The sequence below is a fragment of the Pseudonaja textilis genome, chromosome 3, assembly GCF_049901715.1.
Source record: "Pseudonaja textilis isolate UNSWEBS1 chromosome 3, rPseTex1.2, whole genome shotgun sequence".
NCBI lineage: Eukaryota > Metazoa > Chordata > Lepidosauria > Squamata > Elapidae > Pseudonaja > Pseudonaja textilis.
The window spans coordinates 133495961-133520589 of NC_141992.1; the positions used below are offsets into that span (position 1 = coordinate 133495961).

The 24629-nt window shown below is 39.6% G+C and overlaps 2 long non-coding RNA genes across 3 annotated transcripts; one reads left to right on the top strand and one right to left on the bottom strand.

The window, feature by feature from the left end:
* Nucleotides 1-12888: 12888 nt before the first annotated feature.
* On the bottom strand, nt 12889-18721 carry LOC148126332 (uncharacterized). Its single transcript, XR_015743106.1, has 2 exons — nt 18603-18721; nt 12889-15675 (listed from the first exon to the last, which is right to left on the bottom strand). It is a non-coding gene; the product is annotated as an uncharacterized LOC148126332 (long non-coding RNA).
* On the top strand, nt 15675-20449 carry LOC113445702 (uncharacterized). 2 transcript variants are annotated; one of them, XR_015743104.1, is made up of 2 exons: nt 15675-18233; nt 18640-20449. It is a non-coding gene; the product is annotated as an uncharacterized LOC113445702 (long non-coding RNA). The 2 variants fall into 2 exon arrangements; XR_015743105.1 differs by having other exon boundaries at nt 15675-18325; nt 18640-20163.
* The last annotated feature ends 4180 nt before the right edge of the window (nt 20450-24629 follow it).

The following is a 24629-nucleotide window of genomic DNA, read 5'->3' on the forward strand; positions in this document are numbered from 1 at the left end:
GGTCCATCTTTTCTTGCAAATTAATATTACCCTTATAATACTATTTTTAATAACATTTTCTCAGTTATAGTTAGCTATATATGCCATAAACATCAGCAGAAGCGTTTCCTTCCCCCAAATCTGGGAAATAATTTGGGGGAGAGTGGAGAAGGCTTAACAATGTGAATTGCAGCATAAATTAGGTGTAGCAATAGAGTAGCCCCTGGAAACATGAATTCCAAGCCTGATTAAGAATACAAGCAAAAAATACATTTGAGAATTCTCTCCTAACTCCAACTAATGGCTGCATGAGAAAAAGAAGAGCACCTGTACCAGTTAAAGTTAACTAAGTAGGTAGATATGTATTTATGTGTGTGCATACATCTGTATTATATATTACACACGTGTGTGTGCACACATTAAGAGCATTCAGTCTTTTTATTAAATCATGGCAATATTTGCCATGATTTTGTTAGCAAGGAACTTTTTGTTTTTGTTTTGAATTAAAACCACTGTTGGGATTCACAAATTTAAATTTTATCCATTAAAACAGCATTCATCAATTCAGGCAGGCACCTAAGCAAATTTGAGCAATTTACATGTACAAAGTCTTCTTTTAAGTTCTAAAAATCTGTGGCTGCTTAAGGAATGTCCAAAAACAGCAAGCAAGGTAGGTCCAGTCTCATCTTGCATATGGACCATCAGGTCAGAAATCATTTGTTTTCTGCTAATCAGAGTTTGTGATTGAGGATCCTTGACAGCAGAAATAGAAGAGCAAGTTTGAGAGGGTGGGTTCTCGGTTTTCTGCATGTTCAGCTGTTCTGTCGGCATGGTGGAGTTAAGCACGTAATGATCCTTGAAGCACCAGATTACATACCAAATGAAAAGTAGGAAAAGGAGTGGCAATTGTAAACAAAAAAAGGATTATGATGCCTTGGGAGCACTGGGTATGTTGAATTTCTCCCTGCTCCAGGTTTTATAAAAGTTTGGAAACCATTGGGACCTGGACTAATCACGCAAAATAAATGTATGTAGGAAATACACCATATTGCAACTTTTATATAGACAAGATTCAAAGCACTTTATTTTAAAAAAAACTTAGAATGAGCTTATACTGAGGGCAAACAAGCTTTATTCTCTTTGAATCCCTGCAATCTGCTATCATCTCAACCCAATGGCTGCAAATTATTGAACAAAAGAAAAAGAAATGGATAGGGGATAAGCCATGATGCAGTTTGTCTAATAATGCCTTAAAGCAAGGCTGGGTTTGACTTTTCTTCTTAGCATGTAAGTAAATCAAAAGACACATGCAAGGAAGTGATGTAGAAATAAAATGAAAATATTCCAAAAGGATAAGCATGGATATTCCATATATAGTAAATACTATAGATGTTTATATTATTTATCACCTTTATAGGAGGATTTTTTTTCTGTTTGAATGATTTGTAGCATAATTTAACGATCTTTTAATATTCTTCCTATTTTCAATAAAATAGGAAAGCAATAGAAAAAAATAAGGAATTGCAGTACTAAAATAAATTATCTTTATAAAGGTTTCTCATGCGTATAAGGTCTGTGTCTATGTGTGTGTGTGTGTGTGTGCAAGAGAGAGAATGTGTAAATATACTGTATATAATTAATTTTTACATAACTAACCTCTTGGCATTAATAAGAATGGGGAGAATCCATTTTCAGCTGTCAATTTCATTAGAATAGATACACACAAAAACCTGTGTGCCTCTGAAAATATTAATCTTTACTTCAAAATCAAATATATATCATTTACTTCTTTCCAGATCATGACATTGCAAAATAATCCAATATTCTACTATTCAGTTACTATTCTATTTAAAAAAAAAACTATATAGCCACAATACAACCATTCTTGATATGCTTGGAGTTGATTTTTACATTTTTGTTTCCACCCTCCCTACCCACAAATGTCCAGAGTGCATCTATACATGATGTTTGAGATTATTTTTTAAATTCCATAATTATGTCTTCAATCAAATGCAATACGATCCAAACACATTTTAGTAAAAATGATTCAGATCCATTCAACTGTCAAGAACTGGGGGAAGGGTGTTTTTTTAAATAATTTAAAACTATACAGTCCAAATGAATAACTCTTTAGTATGTTATCACAGACAGCAGCTGACAACAGAAACTATTTTATAGAATACTGTAAGCATAGAACAGGCAGATCTACAGAAATAGTTCCTTATGTCTGATTGGCCGACCAAGCTGCATCCATGAGCCTCCAGGGAGAACGTAGGAGGAAGTCAGGAAACAGGAAGTGTCTGTTAAACTCGATGGCTACCTTAGGTACAGCCATATAGCATACTGATTGTTTTAGTCTGCCTATGTGTATTTCTCTCGCCACCTTTGTTTTATCCTTCCTGTTCTTGCAATGTAGCAGGTCCTCACTTGGAAGGTACCAGTAGTAGGAGTTTGTATATGCACCTAAGGTGCTCGCTTGTTTTGCAAAGGAAAATGTGGAGAAAACTATTTGGGATCATCCGACACACATATAAACACACTCACACACTTTTCCCACTTCAAATGTGCCCACTAACTCAAGAATATTGTTTAGCACTGTCTTAAAACATGACCTAAGTACACTTGGTTAAAAATAAAGAAATCTATATCTGGACAATACTTGGATAGGATACTGGCTTGTAAAGCTGTAATTGAAGAAATTAAGGTGAAAGATGTATCAAAGAAATAGTGTATATTTCTCTACTTACACAGCATTGGACATGCAATACAATTAAGAGGTTTGCTGATTACCATTCATGTCAGGACCATCTATGAGAGGAAAAAGGGGCAAGCAATCTCACAAGTATTATGATGTCATTTCAGAAATGACACAGATAATGTAGTGTGAAATACAACGGAGGCAAATTACATAAATATCATTTGTACAAAGGTGTATATGATACCACTGACTTGTATCAAATATCTGTAATCCCTGCTTCACTGCTTTCAGGCACTCTTGTTTTACTATTTTATTTTTATCTTGTTTTATTGTTTTACATAACTTTGTCACTGCATCACACTGCATCACAAACTGGATCTAAGCTAGGAACAAAAAAAGTTTGGAGCCACACAATCTTCAGGTAGTATGATTAGTTATGATTCCATATCTTGCCACATCTAGATGATTAGGTGAAGTCATTAAAGTATGGATCAGTTAGCCATGGGTTTGCATGTTGTGCAAACAACAACCACCCAAAACCAGGCTTCCTGTTTTCACAACTAACAATGACAGGGTCTACCCAATAGTTAACAGACACATTTATGCATTTGCTTGCTTGTTTACAGTATATATAAACTGCCCCACTCCCGAAGGATTTTCAACACACATACACAAAGAATTACAGAATGAACAAACAGTATCATTTTAGTTTGCCCATGATAGATACTCTAATTCAGATCATCTGAAACCAAAAGATTGTTAAGCTATCAGCTTTTACTCATTTCTAAAGCACTAACTACATGTAGCCTCACTATGTTAAGTAAATCCAATTGGTGGATCATATGAACCCCAAAAACTAGACTGAGCAAGTCATGGTTCAATATATGAAAGTAATGAGAACTCAGTGACAAAATACTTTGCTTGTTTATTGGTCAGTGCAAAGTGTGACTCTAGTCATGGCAATTTCCAAACCATGGTTCATGGCTTAGTATGAGCCAGGATGCTCAATGGGTGTTGTATGGCTGGTTTCCTAAACTTGTAATAATTTAACAGGACTTTACATATTGTCTAAAACTGTTCATTGACATAGAGATCCGTTGTTCATCTTCCTGGAGTCTGTAGGTATCATATTATACAGTGGACATTTTTCTTGGATATCCATCATTTTTCCAGCCACTTCAACTGGAATCTTAAAATTTTAGTTTGCCCTGAAATACTGTTTGAAATTCACCACTGATCCACCAAGGATGAAGCAAAGCCAGGGATCACCCGTGACAGGTGGTGCATTTTCACTTGGCCCGGGACCAAAATCATAGAGAAAAATGCAGGAAAAAAAACAGAGTTTCTCTTTGGGCCTTTGTGTGTTGCTGGCAAGATAACTTTTGGTTGGATTATTCAGATTAAAATACAAAAAAATGGGGACCTGAAGGCAGTTGAGATGCAAAATAAGGCAATCGAAATATATTGAAATATAAAATAGAGTAATCTCAATATAGATCCTTTGCCTTCAAATTGCCAAACCTTCACATGGCATGTATCAGATACCCCAACCATTCAGGCTTTGTGGACCGACATGGGAGTGGGAGGAGGAGACGGTTCTGCATGCATGCATGCCATTCATGCAAATGGAGCTTGTGCACACGCACTTGCCTGCTACTTGCGCAAGTGGATAAATGCACATGCTTGCTCGCCACTTCTGTGGCCGTTCCCACTGGCCACAACCAAGAGTTGGGGACCCCTATTGTATATTATAATTAAGCCTGAACATTATTCCCTTGACTAATATGTTTTTAAGGATCTGTAATCAAAGAGCATTGAAGCACCATTGACTCGGCTATAGTTCTTCCAATATTTGCAATATGTTCTAGAAGTACACATTCACATAATACTTCCCCTTGATTTTTGTGCTGCCATAAACTTTCATACATTGTTACGTGCAAGCAGTCTCTTCCAATCTGACCCCTTTGGTTGTAATGGAGTGCAACTGCCATCATATAGTTCATGATTTAGACTGATGCTTCAATTAGTAACAGCATATACACAGTTTTCATATAACCTTCTTATTGTAATCCTTTCTTGTTCCTCCATCATATGTTAGCACCTCAAATAGACCAAGTTAGGAAAGAGACACTATATGAACTACTAGAACTCTACTTTGTCATTATAGGGTGTTTAGCAGAATCTTGAAACTGACAGGTGTTCTGTCTTTCTCCTCTTACACTAAAGAAAATTAAGGTGGAACAATCTTGACTTTTCCTCAGCCTCTTCTGTATACCAGAGCTAAATTAATGTTTACATGGCATAGGCCCTGGTTACTTGTGGATTGCCTATCTCCCATAATATCTGCCCAACTGATTCAATTCTGAAAGTTTGCACATTTCTTTAGTTGAACAATATCATCTATCGAGATCCAGAAATGCACCTTCTTGTAGCATTGCCTGCCTGTCCCCCCAAATATCCAGATGATCGCCCCACTCTATTATTGCTTAGAAGAGTTGTGAAGATCTGGCTCTTTACCCAGCCCTTTAGCAAGGAAGTGTGTGGCCTTCACGTCATCATGCTTGCTATCTTTCATCTTTGTTTTTTGTTTGTTTGGGGTGGACTTTTTGGTGATTTTTTTTGTTTGATTGTTATTAGCTGCCCAGAGTGGCTCACAAATGGGCAGCATAAAAGTTTAATAAATTATGGTTCGTCACACAGTCAGCCAGAAGGTCAGACTGGATTTGGCATTTTTGTCCCCCTACTGAGTCCTTACCAAGAACCTGGGTTAGGCAGATCAGTGGTAGGATTCAAAAATTTTTACTACTGGTTCTGTGGGCATGGCGTGGTGGGCATTGTGTGGCTTGGTGGGCATGGCAGGGGAAAGATACTGTAAAGTCTCCATTCCCACCCCATTCCAGGGGAAGGATACTGTAAAATCTCCATTTTCTCCCCATCCGACTAACCTACTTTCCAGCTCCGTTCTCCTGTGTGGGCAACAAAAGAAGACCCAGCCAATCAGCTGAGACTCGAGAGGCAGAGAATAGATGGGGGAGGGGTCAGTCAGAGGTGGTATTCTGAACTACTCAAAATTTCCACTACCACTTCTCCAGAACTGGTCAGAACCTGCTGAATACCACCTCTGAGGCAGTAAAATCTGTGAGTACTAAATAGGCCTTCATGGCTAGCCTATTTCCTCCTTGTTTCTTATTGGGATGGGAACATATGTATGTCAGAGTCTCCAAACTTGGCAACTTTAAGACTTGTGGACTTCAAGCTATGCTGGCTGAGGAATTTTGGGAGCTGAAGTCCACAAGTCTTAAAGTTGCCAAGTTTGGGGACCCCTGATTTGTGTGGTATACTACAGCCTCCTGGAGAAGGACTAATGCTGAGAAAGATTGAGCGCAAAAAGAAGAAGGGAACGACAGAGAATAAGGTGGCTGGGTGGAGTCACTGAAGCAGTTGGCATGAGCTTAAATGGACTCCACAGGATGGTAGAGGATAGGAAGGTCTGGAGGAACGTTGTCCATGGGTTCATGATGGGTCGGACATGACTTTGTGACTAACAACAACAACAACACAACCTCCAGCACCTCCTATCATGGGATACTGGGATTTCAACATTCCTTGTTTTAGTGCCTAAAGTATTTTTGACCAAATCATGCACTGTGGGTTAAAACATCAGTGTATAATGATAAGTATTTCTCAAATGGATGCTTTCTCAGGCTTTTGCCTATTAAATAAAATAAACTTAAAATGGATGTCGATAACAATACAAAACCAAGTATGTGTATATGCATGATGTAATATGATACCCTAGTTTCTTTAAATACAAATATACATGCATAAGCATGATTTAAAAATGGTTGCTAAACAGAGCAAGATGCTACCTCTAAAAATGTTCTACCCATCACAAACAGCAAAGAACAAAATCGCGAGATGAACCAGCCAATTATACGGTAGTATGTGCAAAATGATATGTATAAATAGGTGTTCAGAACATAAAAATAATCAGTCATGGCCGTGGCCATATTCCTGTTTTATGAATAAACTAATCAGGAATCTAAATATTTGCTTTGCTACAGCGTATGTTCAAATTATATTCATAATGACAATATATTACATGGTGACAAAGGGCCATGAAATGTTTTTCTGCCTCTTACAGTTACCTTTTATCAGTTTGTAGCATTTTTGGGATTTAGCTGGGCATTGCCCATTTTGTCCGCCATTTTCCATTTTCTTCAGCCAAATTGAAATAAATATTTTTTAAATCACTTTGAATTATCTCCCTCCCCACCAGCTGATGTATAGCTAGAAGAGGAATGAAATCTTTGCCAAGATATTAATGGCACAAGCTAATTTTTATTGTGCCCATAATGAGTTTTTTAAACAAATCAATTACAGGATTATCTCTCTAACTGCCTACCATGAAGTAACATCCATTTTAATATTTCTTCTTCTCCTTAGCTGTTTTAATCTGGAAGGATTTTAATCTGGCAGAGTGTACTGGAAATAGTATACTCTGCCATCAAAGAAATCCTTCTATGAATAATTATTCCAAAATATTTAAATTAATCAACATGGACAAACACTGGTGCCAAGAGGCACCAAATTGCTATCCTGTGGACATAGGATTTGACATATCCCAAACTTTCATTTGGGATACACATACACCCGGCATTCCTTACTGATACATATTTGGGGTCTTGGCATGATGCCAATAGGCTTGACAGACTCTGATTACCAAAGTGATGATCCATTAGTGATGTCAAGGGAATTCATAGAGGAAAAAGGACTGAAAATATGGATAACAAAGAAAGCATTTTTGGCTTTGAATTACTTTCCTTCTGGGCTGGCAAGGCTTCTTTTTTCCCTCATGCTGCAAGATTAAACCATTAGTTAAAGCATAAATAAATGAGGGGTGTGAATATAACTACTGTGTATGATTGCTTCAGGAATACCATTTTTTATTTTGGGAAGTCCCTTTTGCTAAAAATCAAATTATTATTGATAATAATGAATAATAGGAGCCATAGTGGTGCAGTGGTTAGAAGGCAGCATTGCAAGTGAACTCTGCCCACAGCCAGGAGTTCGATTCTGACCAATTCTTGTGTTGATTTATCATCATGTTTGTATTGCTTTTTTCTTTCCATTCACTGCAATGTGGTCTGAAATGTTGGGGTTCAGAGTGCCATAATAGCCATCTGGCCTGGCTATTTGCAAGATTCCCATTTGGTTTTCCGGATACCAACTGTGTTGAAGCTGCCTGCATATGGGAATGGAATTTACCTGTAAAAATATTGTTCATAGAGCCTATAGATCTGGCTTGGGGAATGTTATCTTTCTATTATTCTTAGGCTGATTGAGCCTACAGAGAGACAGTTCCAAAGAGTGCAGTAGTTTGCACCAGTGCTCCAAGTGAAAGAAAAAGAACAAAATTGCATAAATGAGCTTCAAACCACAAACAAGCCAGACTCAATCTTTAGATAAGAAGCAGGGTGGCCACTTGTTGGTTCCCATACCCCGAGCACTGGGCTAATATTTGCCTCCCCATCATCCATACAGCAGGCAACCAAAATGTATGGGTAAGAGTGGCTTGACTAGATTAGGAAGATAGAGAACATGTGAAGTGAGGAGACTGCAAACTAATTCAAGCATATTCCTGACAGCAAATTGCTTGTAACCCATCATTAGCACTCTGGCTGAAATGTAATGAATTATAGAATCAGGTTACTGCTATAATTGAAATAGTTCTTTAAGTATAATTTCACACTGGATCTTAAAAACAGAAATATCCTTTCCATGTGAAAAACTGCCTTCAAACATGATTTCAATCTACAGTTTTTACTTACTTGAATCAAATGCCTTTTTGAATGGAAAAACATCAATACCCATTTTAAAAGAAGTCAGAAATAATAACACCTTTAAGGAATCATGGTGGGTGAACATCATTTGCGTATGAAATTTTTCAGGTCTAAGAACTTCAGTAGTGTTACACAACTCCTTTCTCAAGGCCCTCTAGCCAGATGGGTGTTATGAAAAAGCAGTCTAACTGGTTTCAATACATCTTTTCAGGACTGATAAGCAGGAGTTCGTTGAAGTAGTTCTGAAAAACAAAGAGGCAAAATAATCCTTCCTTCCACTTGCTGTTTATGAAGTTCAGATTCAAAAGAATCACACGTCTCTGTTTAAGCTTTAGAATAATGATCTGCCCATTTCTAATGTGAACAGAAATTCTTTACAATGATCCACGTGCTGTTATCTGGACCAGAGTCACATCCTTCTAGTGTCTGCCTTCAAATCTGTTGTGCAAGTGCTGGGTGTGATCTCTGTGTATATCTGGAAGCATCCCAGAGAGTCTGTCTTGGAATCTGAAACAGGCAGACAGTGTCAATCCTTCTGAGGTACAAACAGCCTGCCTGCCTGCCTGCTTGATACCAAAACTTATTTGATTTTTTTTGTTTCAGGAAAAGTGGCAGGGGAAAAAAAAAACATAATGGGAATATACTCAAGTATGCAAGTGGGTTTCAAATACAAGCTGCTCTCTTTAGCATGCATGAGTGCAAATAAGAACCAAAGAATTGTCAATATTGCTTTCGAATAAATATGCACAAGAATAGGAAAGGAAAGCCTCTACTTTTCAAAAAGAACATTTCTGCCCATGTACAGTTTGATAAGCCAATTGGTTGTTGGAAGAATGTTCTGTGGACAATGAAACCAAAATAGAGTTTTGAAAGCTCATAAAGTCTGGACCCTGGAAACTGATTGCAAATTATGACATAATCATTGTATGCTGAACAAGGGAGGGAATCACATAAAATGGATAAATCCAGAAGTAAGCCTAATGTGTTCATTAACATTTTTAAACATCTCAAATCTTCCCAAAATGGAAAGTATGTACCTTCCAATGGTGTTGCATTTTACTGCATTCTGTTTGTGACTCTTAGGCACCAAAATATCCCCATGAACTTTTTAAAAAATTGTAGCCCCCCCCCCCGCTGCAAAAAGATTTGACTCTCTCAAAATTCTCTCTGGAGAAATCCAATTGAACATGACAAACAGATTAGCATTACCCATAATCTTAATTTAGCCTAAAGAATCCAGCTACTGTATTAGATTATATGATACTGCAGAAACGTTGCGGTTCATTTACTTCATCTTTAGCATTTTCCTAAAAATATAAGGGTTGGGTTCTGATAGAATTAAGCAATAGAAAAAAAAATGTTCTGCTGAATTGGGCATCTGAAAACATTGTTCATAAATTTCAATTTGTGCATAAGACATTTACAGTTAATGTGTTGTACAAACTGAGACAATTGGAATTTATTTTAGTAAACTATGGTTAAACAAATCATATGGGAAATGAATACATGTTACCCACTGATTATGTGTTCCTTTTAGCTATGTATTAGATGAATCTTCTATACTACCAAATTCTCATGTCATTTTGATTGTAACCTTAACTGATGCACTCTTTTCATCTCCCATGATGCTTGTGGCACCTCTCATGCACCCCGCACATCTTTCCCAACCTGCATCTCACCCCATGCACCCTCCCAGACTTGCATGGCACCCCTACACACCCTTCCAAGCATATGCCACACACCTATGCACCCAGCCCAATCTGTGCAGCATTTCTCATGTACCCCTACCCACCCACACGAACTCTCCCTAACCCTGTAGCACCTTTCATGCACTCCTGTGCATCCTATCCAACTCATACCACACCCCCAGATGCTCTTCCTGACCCTGCAGCACCTCTTATGCACCCTCATGCACCCTCCTGACATGTGGTGCACTTGTACACCTTCCCTGACCACGCCCCCACCCACCCCCTGCAGCAAGGAGGAAGGAATGGAACAGTGGTGGAATTCAAATATTTTTACTACCAGTTCTGTGGGCATGGCTTGGTGGGTGTGGCTTGGTGGGCATGGCAGAGGAAGAATATTGAAAAAACCCCATTCCCTCCTCACTCCAGGGGGAAGATTACTGCAAAATCTTCCCTCCCCACCCCAATAACCTGCTTTCCAGCTCTGTTCTCCTGTGCAGGGCAACAAAAGAAGACCCAGCTGATTAGCTGGGACTTGAGAGGCAGAGAAGAGATGGGAGTGGGGCCAGTCAGAGGTGGTATTCCAAACTACTCAAAATTTTCGTTACCGGTTCTCCGAGCTAATCAAAATTTCCTCTACCAGTTCCCCAGAACTGGTCAGAACCTCTGGTCATAGACCAGCATAACACTGAGGGAAGGAATATATTCAATAAAAGGCATAGGAGCAAAGAAGGCATAAAGACATAAAAGCTATGGTTTTTTAAAAAAAAAACATATGATAAAAGAGTATAAACTACTATGAAAATGCTCTCTGAAAGCACACCTGAGCCCTGCTGAGACTATAATGAATGCTAAGCACAAGCTAGAAGCCATTGTCCAGCTGCTAAAAAGTTTTTTTTTTTTTAATGTTCAAGGCTCTAAATGGAAAGTTCTCCAGCTGGCCAACTTCGAAGCATATGTACATGGTGCAGAACACAGTATTTGTTTTAAGGAAAATATTTTCAGATTTTCCCATCAAGAACAGAAAAGTTCGGGGAGGGAGGGGGATTAAAAACTGCAAGGACCCTTCACATGCTGAGGCTACAGCCTCCTGAACAACATTGCCGTTTCCATCCTGCTTAAGGCCTATTGCAGATTTCTTTTGCTCAATTTAGGTCATTATCAACAAAAATTGGTAAACCCCCCCCCACACACACACACAAGTCACAAGGAAACACATCCCTCAGTATCCCTTAGTAACCATCGGGGGACCTGGTTGGTGGGAAACATCAGCAGCATAAGGGCCTGCTTTCCATCGGGAAGGCAGTGCTGCCGCTTGACTCTAAAACCAACTGGGGAGGTGGGTAGTGTCTAGTTACATACCTGACCCACTTTCTTGTTCCCTCCTCCACTCTCAGGGAGCAGCCACTCCAAGCTGTAGGAGCGTCCTTTCTGATTAGACAGTATGTTGGTGTGTGTACATAAGCCCTCTGCTACTCAGCTGTGAAGATGCCCCTTAGCAGTTCCTTCTCCAGCTACAATTTATTTCAGAAACATGCTGCATAATGAGGACAAGTTATACAAACAAATGTGAAGTGTCAGGCAGTAGTGTAGATCCTATGATAGTGCAGTGCACAATAGTGTAGATACAACAGAGTAGATCCTATGCACAAATACAGATCATCAAGCTACTTCTGCAGCCAGCGGCCTATAATTTGTCAGTTCAAATACCACCAGGCCCAAGGTTGATTCAGCCTTCCATCCTTCCAAGGTGGGTAAAATGAGGACCCAGATTGTTGGGGGCAATATGCTGACTTTGTAAACCGCTTAGAGAGGGCTCTAAAGCACTCTAAAGCGATATATAAATCTATGTGCTATTGCTATTGCTATTTGCACCACACAGAAGATGGGGGAGGTGGAAACGCTGGATAGAGTTTTTGCAGAGTACAACTTACAACCACAATTGAGCCCAAAATTTATGTTGCTAAATAAGACAGATGTTCAGAGAGCTGTGTCCCATTTTACAACCTTTTTTGCCACAGTTAAGGAAATTACTGCGGTTATTAAGTGAATCCTGCAGCTAAACAAATCTGGCTTCCCCCATTGATTTTACTTGGCAGATCACATGACTCGAGGGCAGTACAACTGTCATAGATACATGGTTATTGCCAAGTGTCCAAATTTTGATCATGTGACCATGGGAATGCTACAACAGTCATAAGTGTGAAAAAGGTCATAAGGTCACTTTTTCAGTGTCATTTATGACTTTGAACCTTCACAAACAAATGGCTGTAAGTCAAGGACTACCGTATGTTTTTTTTTTCTCCAAGGCAAGTGGTGGTGTTTTTACATAAATGTCCACAATACAGTATACACCTTGGATCCTCTAACTTGGATGTATTCCTGCTTATGCTCTTTCCAGCTCAAAAGCCCCAAATATTTTAAAAATGTCTATACTTCTGGGCACACTGTTGTAGAACAGCTCATGCACCCACAGAAATGTGTGTAAGATAAGAGAGGAGGATTCCAGTTCTTCACCATTACATATAAGTATTTACACCTATTTGCATCTTTACTCTAGCGTGGGTGCCAGAGACTTTCTTCATAAAATGCCACCAGCACGCTGAAATTAAAATTATCATCCTGGTTGAGGCCGGTGATTTCCTGTAAGGGAAAGCCTTCTGCAAAAAGAAAAGCAAAACTGTTGCAATGACGTGACTTTATTTTGAAACCGAAAGATGCCTGGAAGTCTCGTCCTTTTAGGCTGTAAAACGTGACCGCTCGTCTAACCAGTATGGATGGAGATGCCCCAAGAAATGTGTTTAGCATTGGCATGGAAGAACTCTTTAAAACCATTATTTTATTTATAATGCCCCAGCGCTTAAATTCAGGCAAACACGTTCCCCCCCCCCCCAAAAAAAAGAGGAAGAATTTGCAAACAAATGGGGCTTATTTTATTATCTGGCAGGGTTCCTGAGCCACCAGCAATTGTACGAGAGAAGTTTTAACAGCTGAAGATTTCCCAACATGGAAATGCACTAATTAGGGTGGGGAAGCGAACAGCAGCCGTTTAATTTCTGCTTGTCATGCAGCTGTTTAGAAGACCCAACATCCCGATGCGGCAGGGGGGAGGAGGCGGGCTTTTCGGGCGTGGGGGAGAGAGAGAGAGAGAGCTAGCGGTTCTGCAGTTTGCCCAACCGCGAGCGTTCTGCAATCCTGCAACCGCTTGCAAAAGTAAAACTTTGGCGCTTTTTATTAGAAGCGACCGGGAAATCCCCTTCTCAAAAATGACCCTGGACGCAGCGAGGCTGAAACCCCTTTCTCACTGAGATACTTTCCTCAGGAGTTCAGGATTCCCGCGCTTCTCAAAAAGCCAACTAATTCCCGCGCGTCTCGGGTGGGTGAAAAATATGGGCGGGAGGGGGGGTCGGGCTGCAAAGCACTGCAACCCATAACACACACACACACACACACTTATTTATTTATTTATTTCTGGGAAGCAAGGCACCTCACCCACCCACCTACCCCCGCCAGAAACAGAGAGGTTTTCGTCCCGTGGATAGGGCAAGTCTCTCTGGATTCCGAATTAACGGAATTTGGAGGTCTAAAACAACATAAAGAAGGGTTGCTGGAATTGGCTGTGTCTAGTTTAATGACAAGAAGGACGAGGGGCCATGTGAATAGCACTCTTCCAATATTTAACCGCCTGTCCCAAAGAAGCTAATTTTCCAAAGCCCCTGAAGGCAGGACAAGAAGCAACGGATGGAAACCCTATCAAGGGAAGAACCAACTTAGAACTAAAGGGAAAAAAAATTCCCGACGGTTAGAATGAGGGGAACGGCTTGCCTCCAGAAGCTGTGAATGCTTCAACACTGAAAGTTTTTAAAAAGAGATTGTCTGAAATGGTGCCGGGTTTCCCCGCCTGAGCAGGGGGTTGGACTAGAAGACCTCCAAGGTCCCTTTCAACTGTTATTAAACCCGTCTGAAGAGAGGCTGCAAATATGAACGTTTAGCAGTCCGGTCTGCCACGCTGAGGCCACGGGTCCTGCCTTTAATTCCCGCTTCGGGCGTGGGCGGCGTATACACGCCAGCCTTCCTCCTCCTTTCTCTCTCTCTCTCTCTCTCCCCCCACCCCCTCCTCCAGCCGCGTCTCCCTTCCTCAGGTTTTTCTGCCTTCTCGTTTCCCACCGCCGCCTCGTCAGGGAAACCATCCGGGGAGCGCCGCTTTGCAAAAGGAGAAGAGCCTTTGCCAAAAAGAAAAGAAAAAAAAATGGGGTGGGGGGAGATCCGCCGTCCGCAGCCGGAGAGCGATTGCGGGCTACCCGCGGGAGCCGTTCCCCTTTTCTCCCGCCTGGGGCTGGGCGGCGGCGGCGCTTGAATGGCCGGGCGCGAAGCGAAGGCGCGCGGCGAAGCTTAGAGCGGGGAAGGCGGCGCGAGCCGGAGCTGCAGCTGCTGGGGAATCCCGTTTCCTCCTCGGCCTAGCGACTGCAAGCGGCGGCGGCAGCAGCCCTGCAAGAAGGACCGGCAAGCACCTCGCTAACCTTTGGCGAGGTAGGGAGGCGCGCTCTGTTTCCCCTTTAGGAAAAAGTGACGGACGGGGTCCGTGTAGCAGCAGCAGCAGCAGCAGCGGAGTTGGAAGGAAATCCTCGGTTTTGGCTGCGGGACACCTGTCCCTCGAACAACTGCTCCCAAGGCGGGTTAGATCAGTGGGAGCAGTTTCTGCCGGCCAAGGCAACGGATTGGATCCAGGAAAGCGTCCATTGATATTTATTTATTTAAACAACGTGTTTTGATGGCCCTGATGCCACAAGATCGACGGAATGGCAGCTCCGACGAGAAGGATCGCGAGGATGTGTTTGTTTGTTTTTTAACTTCCAACGTGCGTGCCGAAAATGTGTGACTTTTAGGAAGAAGACTTGTGAAGGATAATCCTCTCTTTGCTTGTACATAGCTTCAAAGGAAAATAATTAGCCTTTTTTTAAAAAAAAATGAACGACGCCTTCCATATGTAAAATAGCTTTATTCCCTCTCGGGAAACTAGTAATAAATGTTTAACATTTCTTGTTAATGTAAAGTGTATGAATTTCATGTTACGGCGTGGTTTGGGGAATTGTGCCTTATGGCTACACACAGTTATTTCTGGCGTTTGCCTGGTGCTTTTGGCACCGGGGCTGACTGGTTTATGGCAGATGGTTCACTTTAATGCCATGATCCACCGGGAGCTGCCTTTTTCCATGAGTTAGGTGGCCAGGCACAAAAAGTCACAGGGCTCCTTACGGTTTTCAGGGTTGAGAATTTCAGCAGGTGTTGTTTGCACAGTAAGCTCCTTTGCAAAAGGAGAAGAGCCTTTGCCAAAAAGAAAAAAAATGTCTTTATTTTATTTTGCACAAAAGTATTGGAGCCTTGTCCTAGGGATCTGGCAGCCATAGCTGCAGGTTATTGATTGTCAAGGTAGTTTTCACAGTAGGTTATCAGCAGAATCTGGCCATTGCTGTGAAACAAACAAGAGTTGCACAAAATGTAGGAATGCATTTCTTATTATTCCTTGTTTTGAGCAGCCTTATATAGTCCCTCGGATTGGCATGTTTTAGCATTTATGTGGAATTCTTCCGGTAGGGAAAAAAAAAAGTCCCATCGTTTTCCTGTTTTGTTCTGAAACTTCCCTCTCTGTGCAGGGTGCATATCTTAATTTCATAGCATGCATAACCCTCCTTAATCCACCTCCTTTCAAAATATTGTACCGCTACATCAGGAGCAGCAACCTGATTCTTTCCAGATGTTTTGGACTTCCAACTCCTTCATGGCCTATAGCAAATGTTTCCCCCCCCCAGTCTAAAAATATCTGGGATATGCTAGGTTACCTAGGGCAGTTTGCTTTAAGCAAATCAATTTTCCTCCATTGCTTGCACCTCCCCCCCATTGCCTTAGTCCTTGACTGAATTGAGAAACTAACACTAATTCTCTGTCTCTCTCTCTCTGTCTCTCTCTCTCACACACACACCCCACTCAAACACAGCCTGCAGCCCTAAACACTGAAGATGCAGATGGATGATGAGAAAGTGCCGTGCTGGTCTATGTCCTCCCAATTTCCTGCATGGAGTGAATAAATACCAGCCTGCAATAGGATTCCCAGCCACATGGCAAATGAAGACAGGTGTCATTCAGGTCTAGCTGTGCATACCAGAAAGGAGAACCAGGAGACAGTAACTGCTAATGGCCCTCATGTCACTCTTTCCACTCTCCTGTCTTCAGCTGGGCATCTCAGTTTAGTTTGGTTCAGTTCAGTTCACCTGAATTCTAGTTTCTTAGATCTTTTCTCAGTTTGGTTTCAGGACTATAATTTTCGCAAGTTACAGATACTTATGAAATGGTGAGGGAAACTACCATAAAAATGTCTTGGGAGTTCCTCGGAGTACAGTACAGGTAGTTGACTTATGACCACAATTATGCCCAAAAGTCACTGCAGCCATCCTAAATATGAGTTAGTTGCCATGCATCTCAAATTTTGATCAAGTGACCATGGGGGGTGCTGCAAAGGTCGTAGGTTTGAAAAATGATGTTACTTTTTTCAGTGTCATTGTAACTTTGAACAGTTACTAAACAAATATTGTAAATCAAGGACTACCTGTAAGATTCACCATACTACAGCTAACTCCCTGTGTATGTTACGCTAGAGGCAGTCCTCAACTTACAACCATTTTTGTTCAGCAACTGTTCAAAGTTACTACAATAAAAAAATAAGGACCATTTTTCACACACCAATTGCAGCATCCCCATAGTCATGTGATCAAAATTGGGATGCTTAGCAACTAGCATGTATTTATGACGGTTGCAGTGTCTTGGGTTCATATGATCACCTTTTGCAACCTTCTGACATGCGGAAGCCAGATTCACTTAACCATATTACTAACTGCAAATGATCCACTTAACACCTGTCTTGTTCAGTGGAAATTTTGGACTCGGTTGAGATCATAAGTCAAGGACTATAACTATAATGTGAACGTTAGGTTCTGTTCTTCAAATCAAGCAAATTTGAGAAAGTTCATTGGGTAGTAGAAATATTATGCTACAATTATGCCATCATATAGTAGGACCTAGAATTTCCATCCCCAGATTTTGACTTGATCCTAAATTTTCCCATAGAAGATGTCTTGTGGCAAAGTTTTATTTTATTTATTTATTTGATTTGTCCATCACTTACAAGATAATAGGTATAAGGATAAACATGGTTATGAATACCAGAATGAGTACAGATAAGAAAAATAAAAGAAACAATAGAACAGGGACGGTAGGCACTTTGGTGGCACTTATAAATTCCATATTGTCTTTATAGTTAATAATATAAGCAGCTAGTTTGCTGGAAACTTTGTATAAAATAGGTCGTGCTTGCTTTCTCTTCCAGAAGACGTTTTCAGTAGAAAAAAAGTTTCATAGGCTAAACAATTTATTGGACTTCGATTATGCCATAAGGAAAGGCCCTTGGCACATAATTCTATTTATGTACTGTATATAAAAGTTGTCTCATGTTGTAATTTATTTTAACTGAATTGTGTTGATGAAGCTACTATGCATGGTTTACAAACAGTTGCTACCAGTAGGTTTATACAATGTACTGTTCAATAAATGCTGTTAGAAACTATTGACTACATCAGAGTGACATTGCACATGTATCATATTATTGCATAAATCAGGATGCAACTGACACAGGTTACATCATTGTGACATCCATGTAATAGAGTCACTGTATAACCTCAAACCCATTCGTGGTAAAAGCATTAAAACCAAATCAGGCTGGTCAAGCATGATGTATGAACGGATCACTCAGTTAGATACTGAATCACAACTAAGAGTTCACTGGTTTTGTCTTTGATAGCAAGGAGAAATCCTGGGACAATTGTTTCCAAATCTTGAGCAAACAAAAGTACCCTAGATAGCCCATGTTCGCAAATAACATTATTTTTAAGCTGATCTTATGACTGGTGACATCCAGTTACAGATCAACTAGACTCTGCCACCCTCAACTGATAAAGGACAATCTCCCATAGATGGGTAAGCTGCAGCTGAGGTTTTAAAAGAAGGAAAGCTTACTATGCACAGTTCTGGGCTTAGTTACAAAGAACCGTTTCAATTATCATGTTAAGGTGTGTTCTTACGAATGGCATTTTAATAAGATTTGCTCTAAAAGGATCTGTAGTGCATATTTGAAAAGTAAATGTCTAGAAGTAAATTCTTTTCATAAGTAATTCCAAACAAAGGGTGTTTATACATGGCCTAAATAGTGTGAGAGAAGGTTAGATTGCAGATCTAAATCTTATTTAATTAGCAGTAAGCCCCACTGCATTCAATGTAGTGTTGAAGATGTATCGATGCCTGTGTGTATGAAAGTATGTCAAGTGTAAAAAGAATAGTGGCACTTACCTGCTGTTTTATGTTCATTTTATTTTGTCACCTGAAGGTTCCAGGTCTTGGATAGAAGCTTCCCTGAAGAACTGGAAAACCAGAGAAATGTTTTTCTCCATGCTGCTGATTAAAGTACACAACATTGCTGCAGGAGGACGTCACCAGTAGGGCTTTGTAAACCAGTGTACCTTAACGGGGCAATGACTTCCTCTTTCTGTTCCATTGTTACTGCCACGATTGCAGTCTTAGGCTCACTTAACATTGGAGTGAGTGCTATTGTACACTGTAGGTATTATTTTTGAGTTAATGTGCATAGTTCACAACAGAACTTCACCCTTGTCATACCCTGGTTGTTCCATAGGACAGAGTATATGAGAGACTGTAGTTGGTGCCTGTTTCACCTCTGTGGTTTGCTTGTTTGTTTACTGTGGTTTTTTTCCTCATTTTATGCACTTTGAACATTGTAGTTGCTGAGAGGAGCACCACCATGTGGAGGAGAATTTTTGTGGTGAAAATGTTAATTTTGAACATTCACTAGAGTGCAGAGACAGATAGGATTAATTTATGCTGTAAATGAAAATGTCCCTTAAAATGAAACTGTACAAAATAAAAGCAAATTGTAGGGCTAGTTTTAGTAAGTATTTGAACAGGCCACATTGCTATGTAAGTATAATAATTTTATGACATCTCTTCTTCCATACCTTTTGTTTTATATTCAGTGACATGTAAAAGATTACAAATATGTATCATCTCAGGGACTGGGGATTTCGGTACATGGCTGCCATATTCTGGTTCCCTAATATGTTGCTTATAGTAATAATGAGCCCATAACGTGTTCCTGGGTGATTCTTTTAATTAAAAATAAAAATGGAAAATCAACATGCTGCAGAGCAAAATATCAACCACGAAATAACACTCTTTCAGTGATCTGTGGGACCCAGAGGCATGTTTAGAAAATCAAATAGCCAGTGACTAGAGCCAACCACTATGTTTCTCTTTTGGCAAAGGGGTGCTTTATCATGGCTTAGCCTTAGAACATTTTCTGGCAGTGTACTTGAACATGCTCTTCAAATTCCAGGTCTTCTCACTGACTCAAACGATGGGGGTCCTTTGTTCTTTAAATCATGCTTTAAAGGAAGAGAGTTGAGTAACCTGTTTTGAATTGTAGATACTCCATTGTGGGTAGTGTGCAAAGACCTGAACTTAAGAAACCAATTGAGCCAAAGGAAAATGGGCAAAGCCAGAAGAAAAAGATGGATAAGGTAACAGCAAATAAAACAAGGATATAAATATTTAATAAAGTACTGTACATGAATAAAAGCAGCCGCCATCCGAAGGCCATCCCAGAAGATGGACATGATCACCCATCCATATGCTTGTCAGCCTCGGACAGTATTTTTTCTTGAAACTGAAGTTAACTTTAGTCTGCATTTTGTTTTACTCAACTCGGTTTGTCCTCAAATTGGAACAGAATGTCAAATTTAAACATTTAAGAGATCAATTGTAAAATACTTCTGAAGTTTAAATTTACTCGAATGCTTTCCATAACTACGGTAGTAAACGCCCATCAGTGTGTGTATTTTTCATTTATTTATTCATTTATCTTTTTCAAACCCTGATTCAGATCGTAATTCTTTTGTTTCTTTGGACTATACAATCTAACCTGTATGGAATTAGATCAGAATTAAATGTATATTGCCTTTTGTATAGTGTTATATTCTCTGGATGACATTTCTCTTTTTCTCTTACATATTTTTTTCTTATACATACGTTCATTCTTGACATTGTAGGAGGAGAGAAGCAGGTTACTATATAGTTTGGTAGCACTTTTTCAGATGTAATTAAAAGGCATCAGATTTCCTGAATTATTATTTTACTGTCATTCCTGATAGTCCTGTATGTTCCATCACAATGTAATCCTGAGACTGCTATAGGATTGTTATTAAATTAAACGTATTTTCAAGAACCAAAGGACAGAGGCCTTTTCAGACCCTGGATGTCTTCCTGACCATATATAGTCCAAATGGCCCCAAGATCTACTGCAATAAGAAGCATTGAATCATATATTGCTGGGCTATATTCACAACCTAGATTTAAGAGTTGCTGATAGTATTATTTTTATATTGAAATGCAAGGTTAATGCTCTTACATATGCCTTCTACTATTTTAAGCTTTCTACTATGTAAACTACCTGGAGCAGACTTCATTACAAAAGTTTTTCTTTTTTTCCCCTTCTTTTTAAATATTTTATTGAACAAAACAATTAAAAAATTTGAACATGGTGAAGTCAGTTTGACATAACTTTTGGTCAATATCACACACACACACACACACACATATACCTATAAACAATTATTCAAATATATATATATATATATATATTTCATATATTACATTTCCAACATCGTTTGTCTTCTTTTCGTCTCATCCAATCATTTACCCTTTCAGCAACTCTTCCCAACTTAAGACCTTCCTCTCTGTTCCCACCACTGATAGAATTTATTCCAAATTGTGTAATATGCCAATTCATCCTTGTTTTGCATTTCTAGAGTTAGCTTGTCCATTTCAGCGCATATCAAGATTTTGTTTATTACCTCTTCCTCACTTGGTATGTCTGTCTAGTTCTGGTCAAACGTTATCTTTGCTGCAGTAGTAATGTGTATAATCAAATAAAGCTCATCCTTCTTATATTTTTTTTGACATAATTCCTAAGAGAAAGCATTCTGGTAGGTGATCTACTATAAAACCCAACATTTCCTCCAGCCACTTCCCCATCCTAAGCCAATACTCCGGCACTTTTTTACAGCACCACCAGTCATGGTAATACGTTCCCCGTTCTATTGAGCATTTCCAACAATTTGGAGGCTGGCTTTTATACATCTTGGCCAATCTGGCTATAAAATATTTTGAGCAAATTTTCCTTATATGCAGTGGCCATGGTAATCTTTTTATTTCTTTCCCATATTGTTTGCCATTGATCCAAATTAATACTGTACCCGGAATCTCTGGCCCATACCATCATAATCTCCTTTACCTGTTCTTCCTCTAATTTAGTTTCCCTATCAATTTATCCTCTGATCCTAACAGAATTTTATCTAAAACTCTCTTGCATATTAATTCCCCATTCTTTTTTTATCCCCATTATACCTTGCTTGTAACTGTAAATATTCCCTCCATTCTAAATCCATCCCATGCTGCTTTAAGTCCTGTTTAGTTTTTAACACTCCATCCCCGTTTAAGACATCTGGATTAGTGATAGCTTTCCTTTGTTTCAGTAGGTTTGGATATGTTACTACCTCCAATATTGATATCTAATTTGGCATTTCCAAATATATCTGTTTTCTAGTTTTATTCCAGAGCTTAAATAGTGCTTGCCTAATTATGTTGTTGAAAATGTCTATATAAGCCTGGCTTGTCTGGCCATAGAAACGCATGCCATCCTTGTTGCAGGTCATGACCTAACTGCAGAATTCTTCTATTTTCTATTAGTACCCAATCTCTAATCCATGTAAATGAAGCTGCTTGATGATAGATTTCCCAGTCTGGAAGGCCAAACCCTCCCCTTTCTGTGGCTTCTTGTAGTAATTTAAGTTGAATCCTCGGGGTTTTTCCCCTACCATAAGTTTTTCAGTGGTTTAAATAAACACGATCATGGCTACATTTCTCTTTAAAAATGTACTCCTTCAGCTAACATTGCATCTTCCTATCCCTAAAATATCAACTGCCCGATGAGCAAGTATCAGAAAGCCTTCTAACATGCATGTTGCAGAGATTCTGTTGATGTGCACAAGAATCTGTGGCAGAGGTGATATTCAGGAGATTCTGACCAGTTCTGGAGAACCGACAGCGGAAATTTTGAGTAGTTTGGAGAACCGGCAAATACCACCTCCGACTGGAGATTTTACAGTATCCTTCCCCTGCCATGTCCACCAAGCCACACCCATAGTACAGGTGGTTAAAAAAATGAATCCCACCACTGATCTGTAGGTATCTGAAATTCAAGCTATTTTTAACAGGAACACTATCCGTATCTTTCTGTCTTTGGGTTTTATTCTTTGACTTGACTGCAGTGTGAGTGCGTTGTCCTACAAGGTTGGAGGTGGTAAACTACAGTATATTTCAGATATGCAGAGATCTCTTTCTTCAGAATGAGTTAACTTTAGATTCTCTGTTACTGGTGCAGGTTATAGCTTCAAAGACTGTAAACAAAGCATATCACATTATCAAAGAAGGAAAGTGCTAAAGTCTAACTACAGTTGGTTAATTTGTCTCTTGATTTCCTTTGGATTTCAAGTTAGCTATCGCTGTTTTTTAAAAAAAATCAAATATCCAAGGAGATCTTGGTAATTAGTGTGACTCAAAAGGAGGAATGAATAAAAATTGCGTACCCAGTGACCTGGTTAAACTTATCCCTGTCCTCTTGGAAGAAAGAAAACAGCCAGTTTGCTTTAATTTCCTCATACTTGTTTAGATAAGACTTGTTGCCAAGCTGAGCAAGGAAATCCAGTCTTAGATTCCCTTAAATTCAGTAGCACAACTTCTAATTTATTTAATATAAATGGAAGCCCAAGTTGTCTTAAGGAAATGAATGTATTGTGACTGTTTAGGCAGAGATATCACTGTAGATATTTCTAACAACGAGCATAGTGGGTATCTCACCACAGGATGAATCCAGCACATGTCACGCACCACATGGGCTCATGAAAATTTCCTATATGTCATACCTTTCCATAACTCCTCTCTTGGCCCTGATCTCAGAGTTGGGGAGGATTGTTTTAAAATTGGTTTGCATATTATACCAGAAACTCCTGTGCTCTGTGGGCTTATGACTTTCAGGTTATTTCTGGCAGGTTATTTTTGAAAGCAGTTCAAAGGATTCTGGAGAACTTTGTGATCTTCAGAGACTTCATTATTTCTTTGCTCTCGTTAATCTCTAGAGTGGATCTGTTTCTCTAAAGCAGCTCCGTTGCTGTTCTTGAAGTTAAAAAAAACTTGTCTGTTTCTGGAGCAGATCAAATTCCATCTGTGCTTCAGAGAATCCATTGCTACTAGATAGTTGGCATTTCAGCTCTCTCTGTTAGTGTTTTGTAATTTTTATCCTCCTGTGTCCAAGCACCTTAGCAAACACAGATTTGGACACAACCCTTGGGAAGGAAAGGGGACCATGAACGTCGCTTAGTTATTATTTCAGTATATACTCTGTTTTAGGAAAAGGTTATCTTGCACGTAGAAGCCACCATGACTTTGAATCTGCATAGTTGGATGTCTCTGCCAGGTATAATTTTGTGACCATTTTCCAGTTCAACTAGGGATCTTAAACAATTTCACCCCTCTAGTCTCATTTGTTAAATCCCCGAATACTATTTAGATGACAAAAAACTTTTGATATTCCTTGATTACTGAAATGTTTTGCCTAAATCTTGGGGAAGGGGGCAAAAAAGCAATGCAGAATTTGGCAGAGAGAACATTTTACCTGGAATTAGGGTGGAACTGTGCGGGTATGTAAGAATTACTGTTTGAGACTCAGGCAAGAATAACTTTTGGGGCACCTGCTTTCTTGTTCCGATCTCCTAGTTCTGTATATTTCTAACAAAGTGTGAAAACTTTCTAATGCATTCTCATTCCTGGACATGCAGTGATTAAAGGGCCAACCGTTTGTTTCAGGTCAACAGTTATTGCTATAACTGTTTATCAGGAAAACATAGTGATACCAATAATCCTCAGACCGCTCCTCAAAGTTTATAGCACTGTCTCAGAGATTTATAGAGTCGGTATATTGCCTCCCAACAATCTGGCCTTCATTTTACCAACCTTGGAAGGCTGAGTCACCTTGAGTGGGTCAGGTTCAAACTCCTGGCTATGGGCAGAGTCAGCCTGCAATACTGCATTCTAACCATGTTATACAAGCAATTCCATCAGTGTTAGTATCCGTTCTTATAGCCCATTCCACTAAGGCTTTTTAGGAGGGCAGGAATAATAAGACAAAAGTTTTAGTAATGGTTAAGAATGAAAATAGTAAATTTAATCTCAAAAGATTCCTGCAAG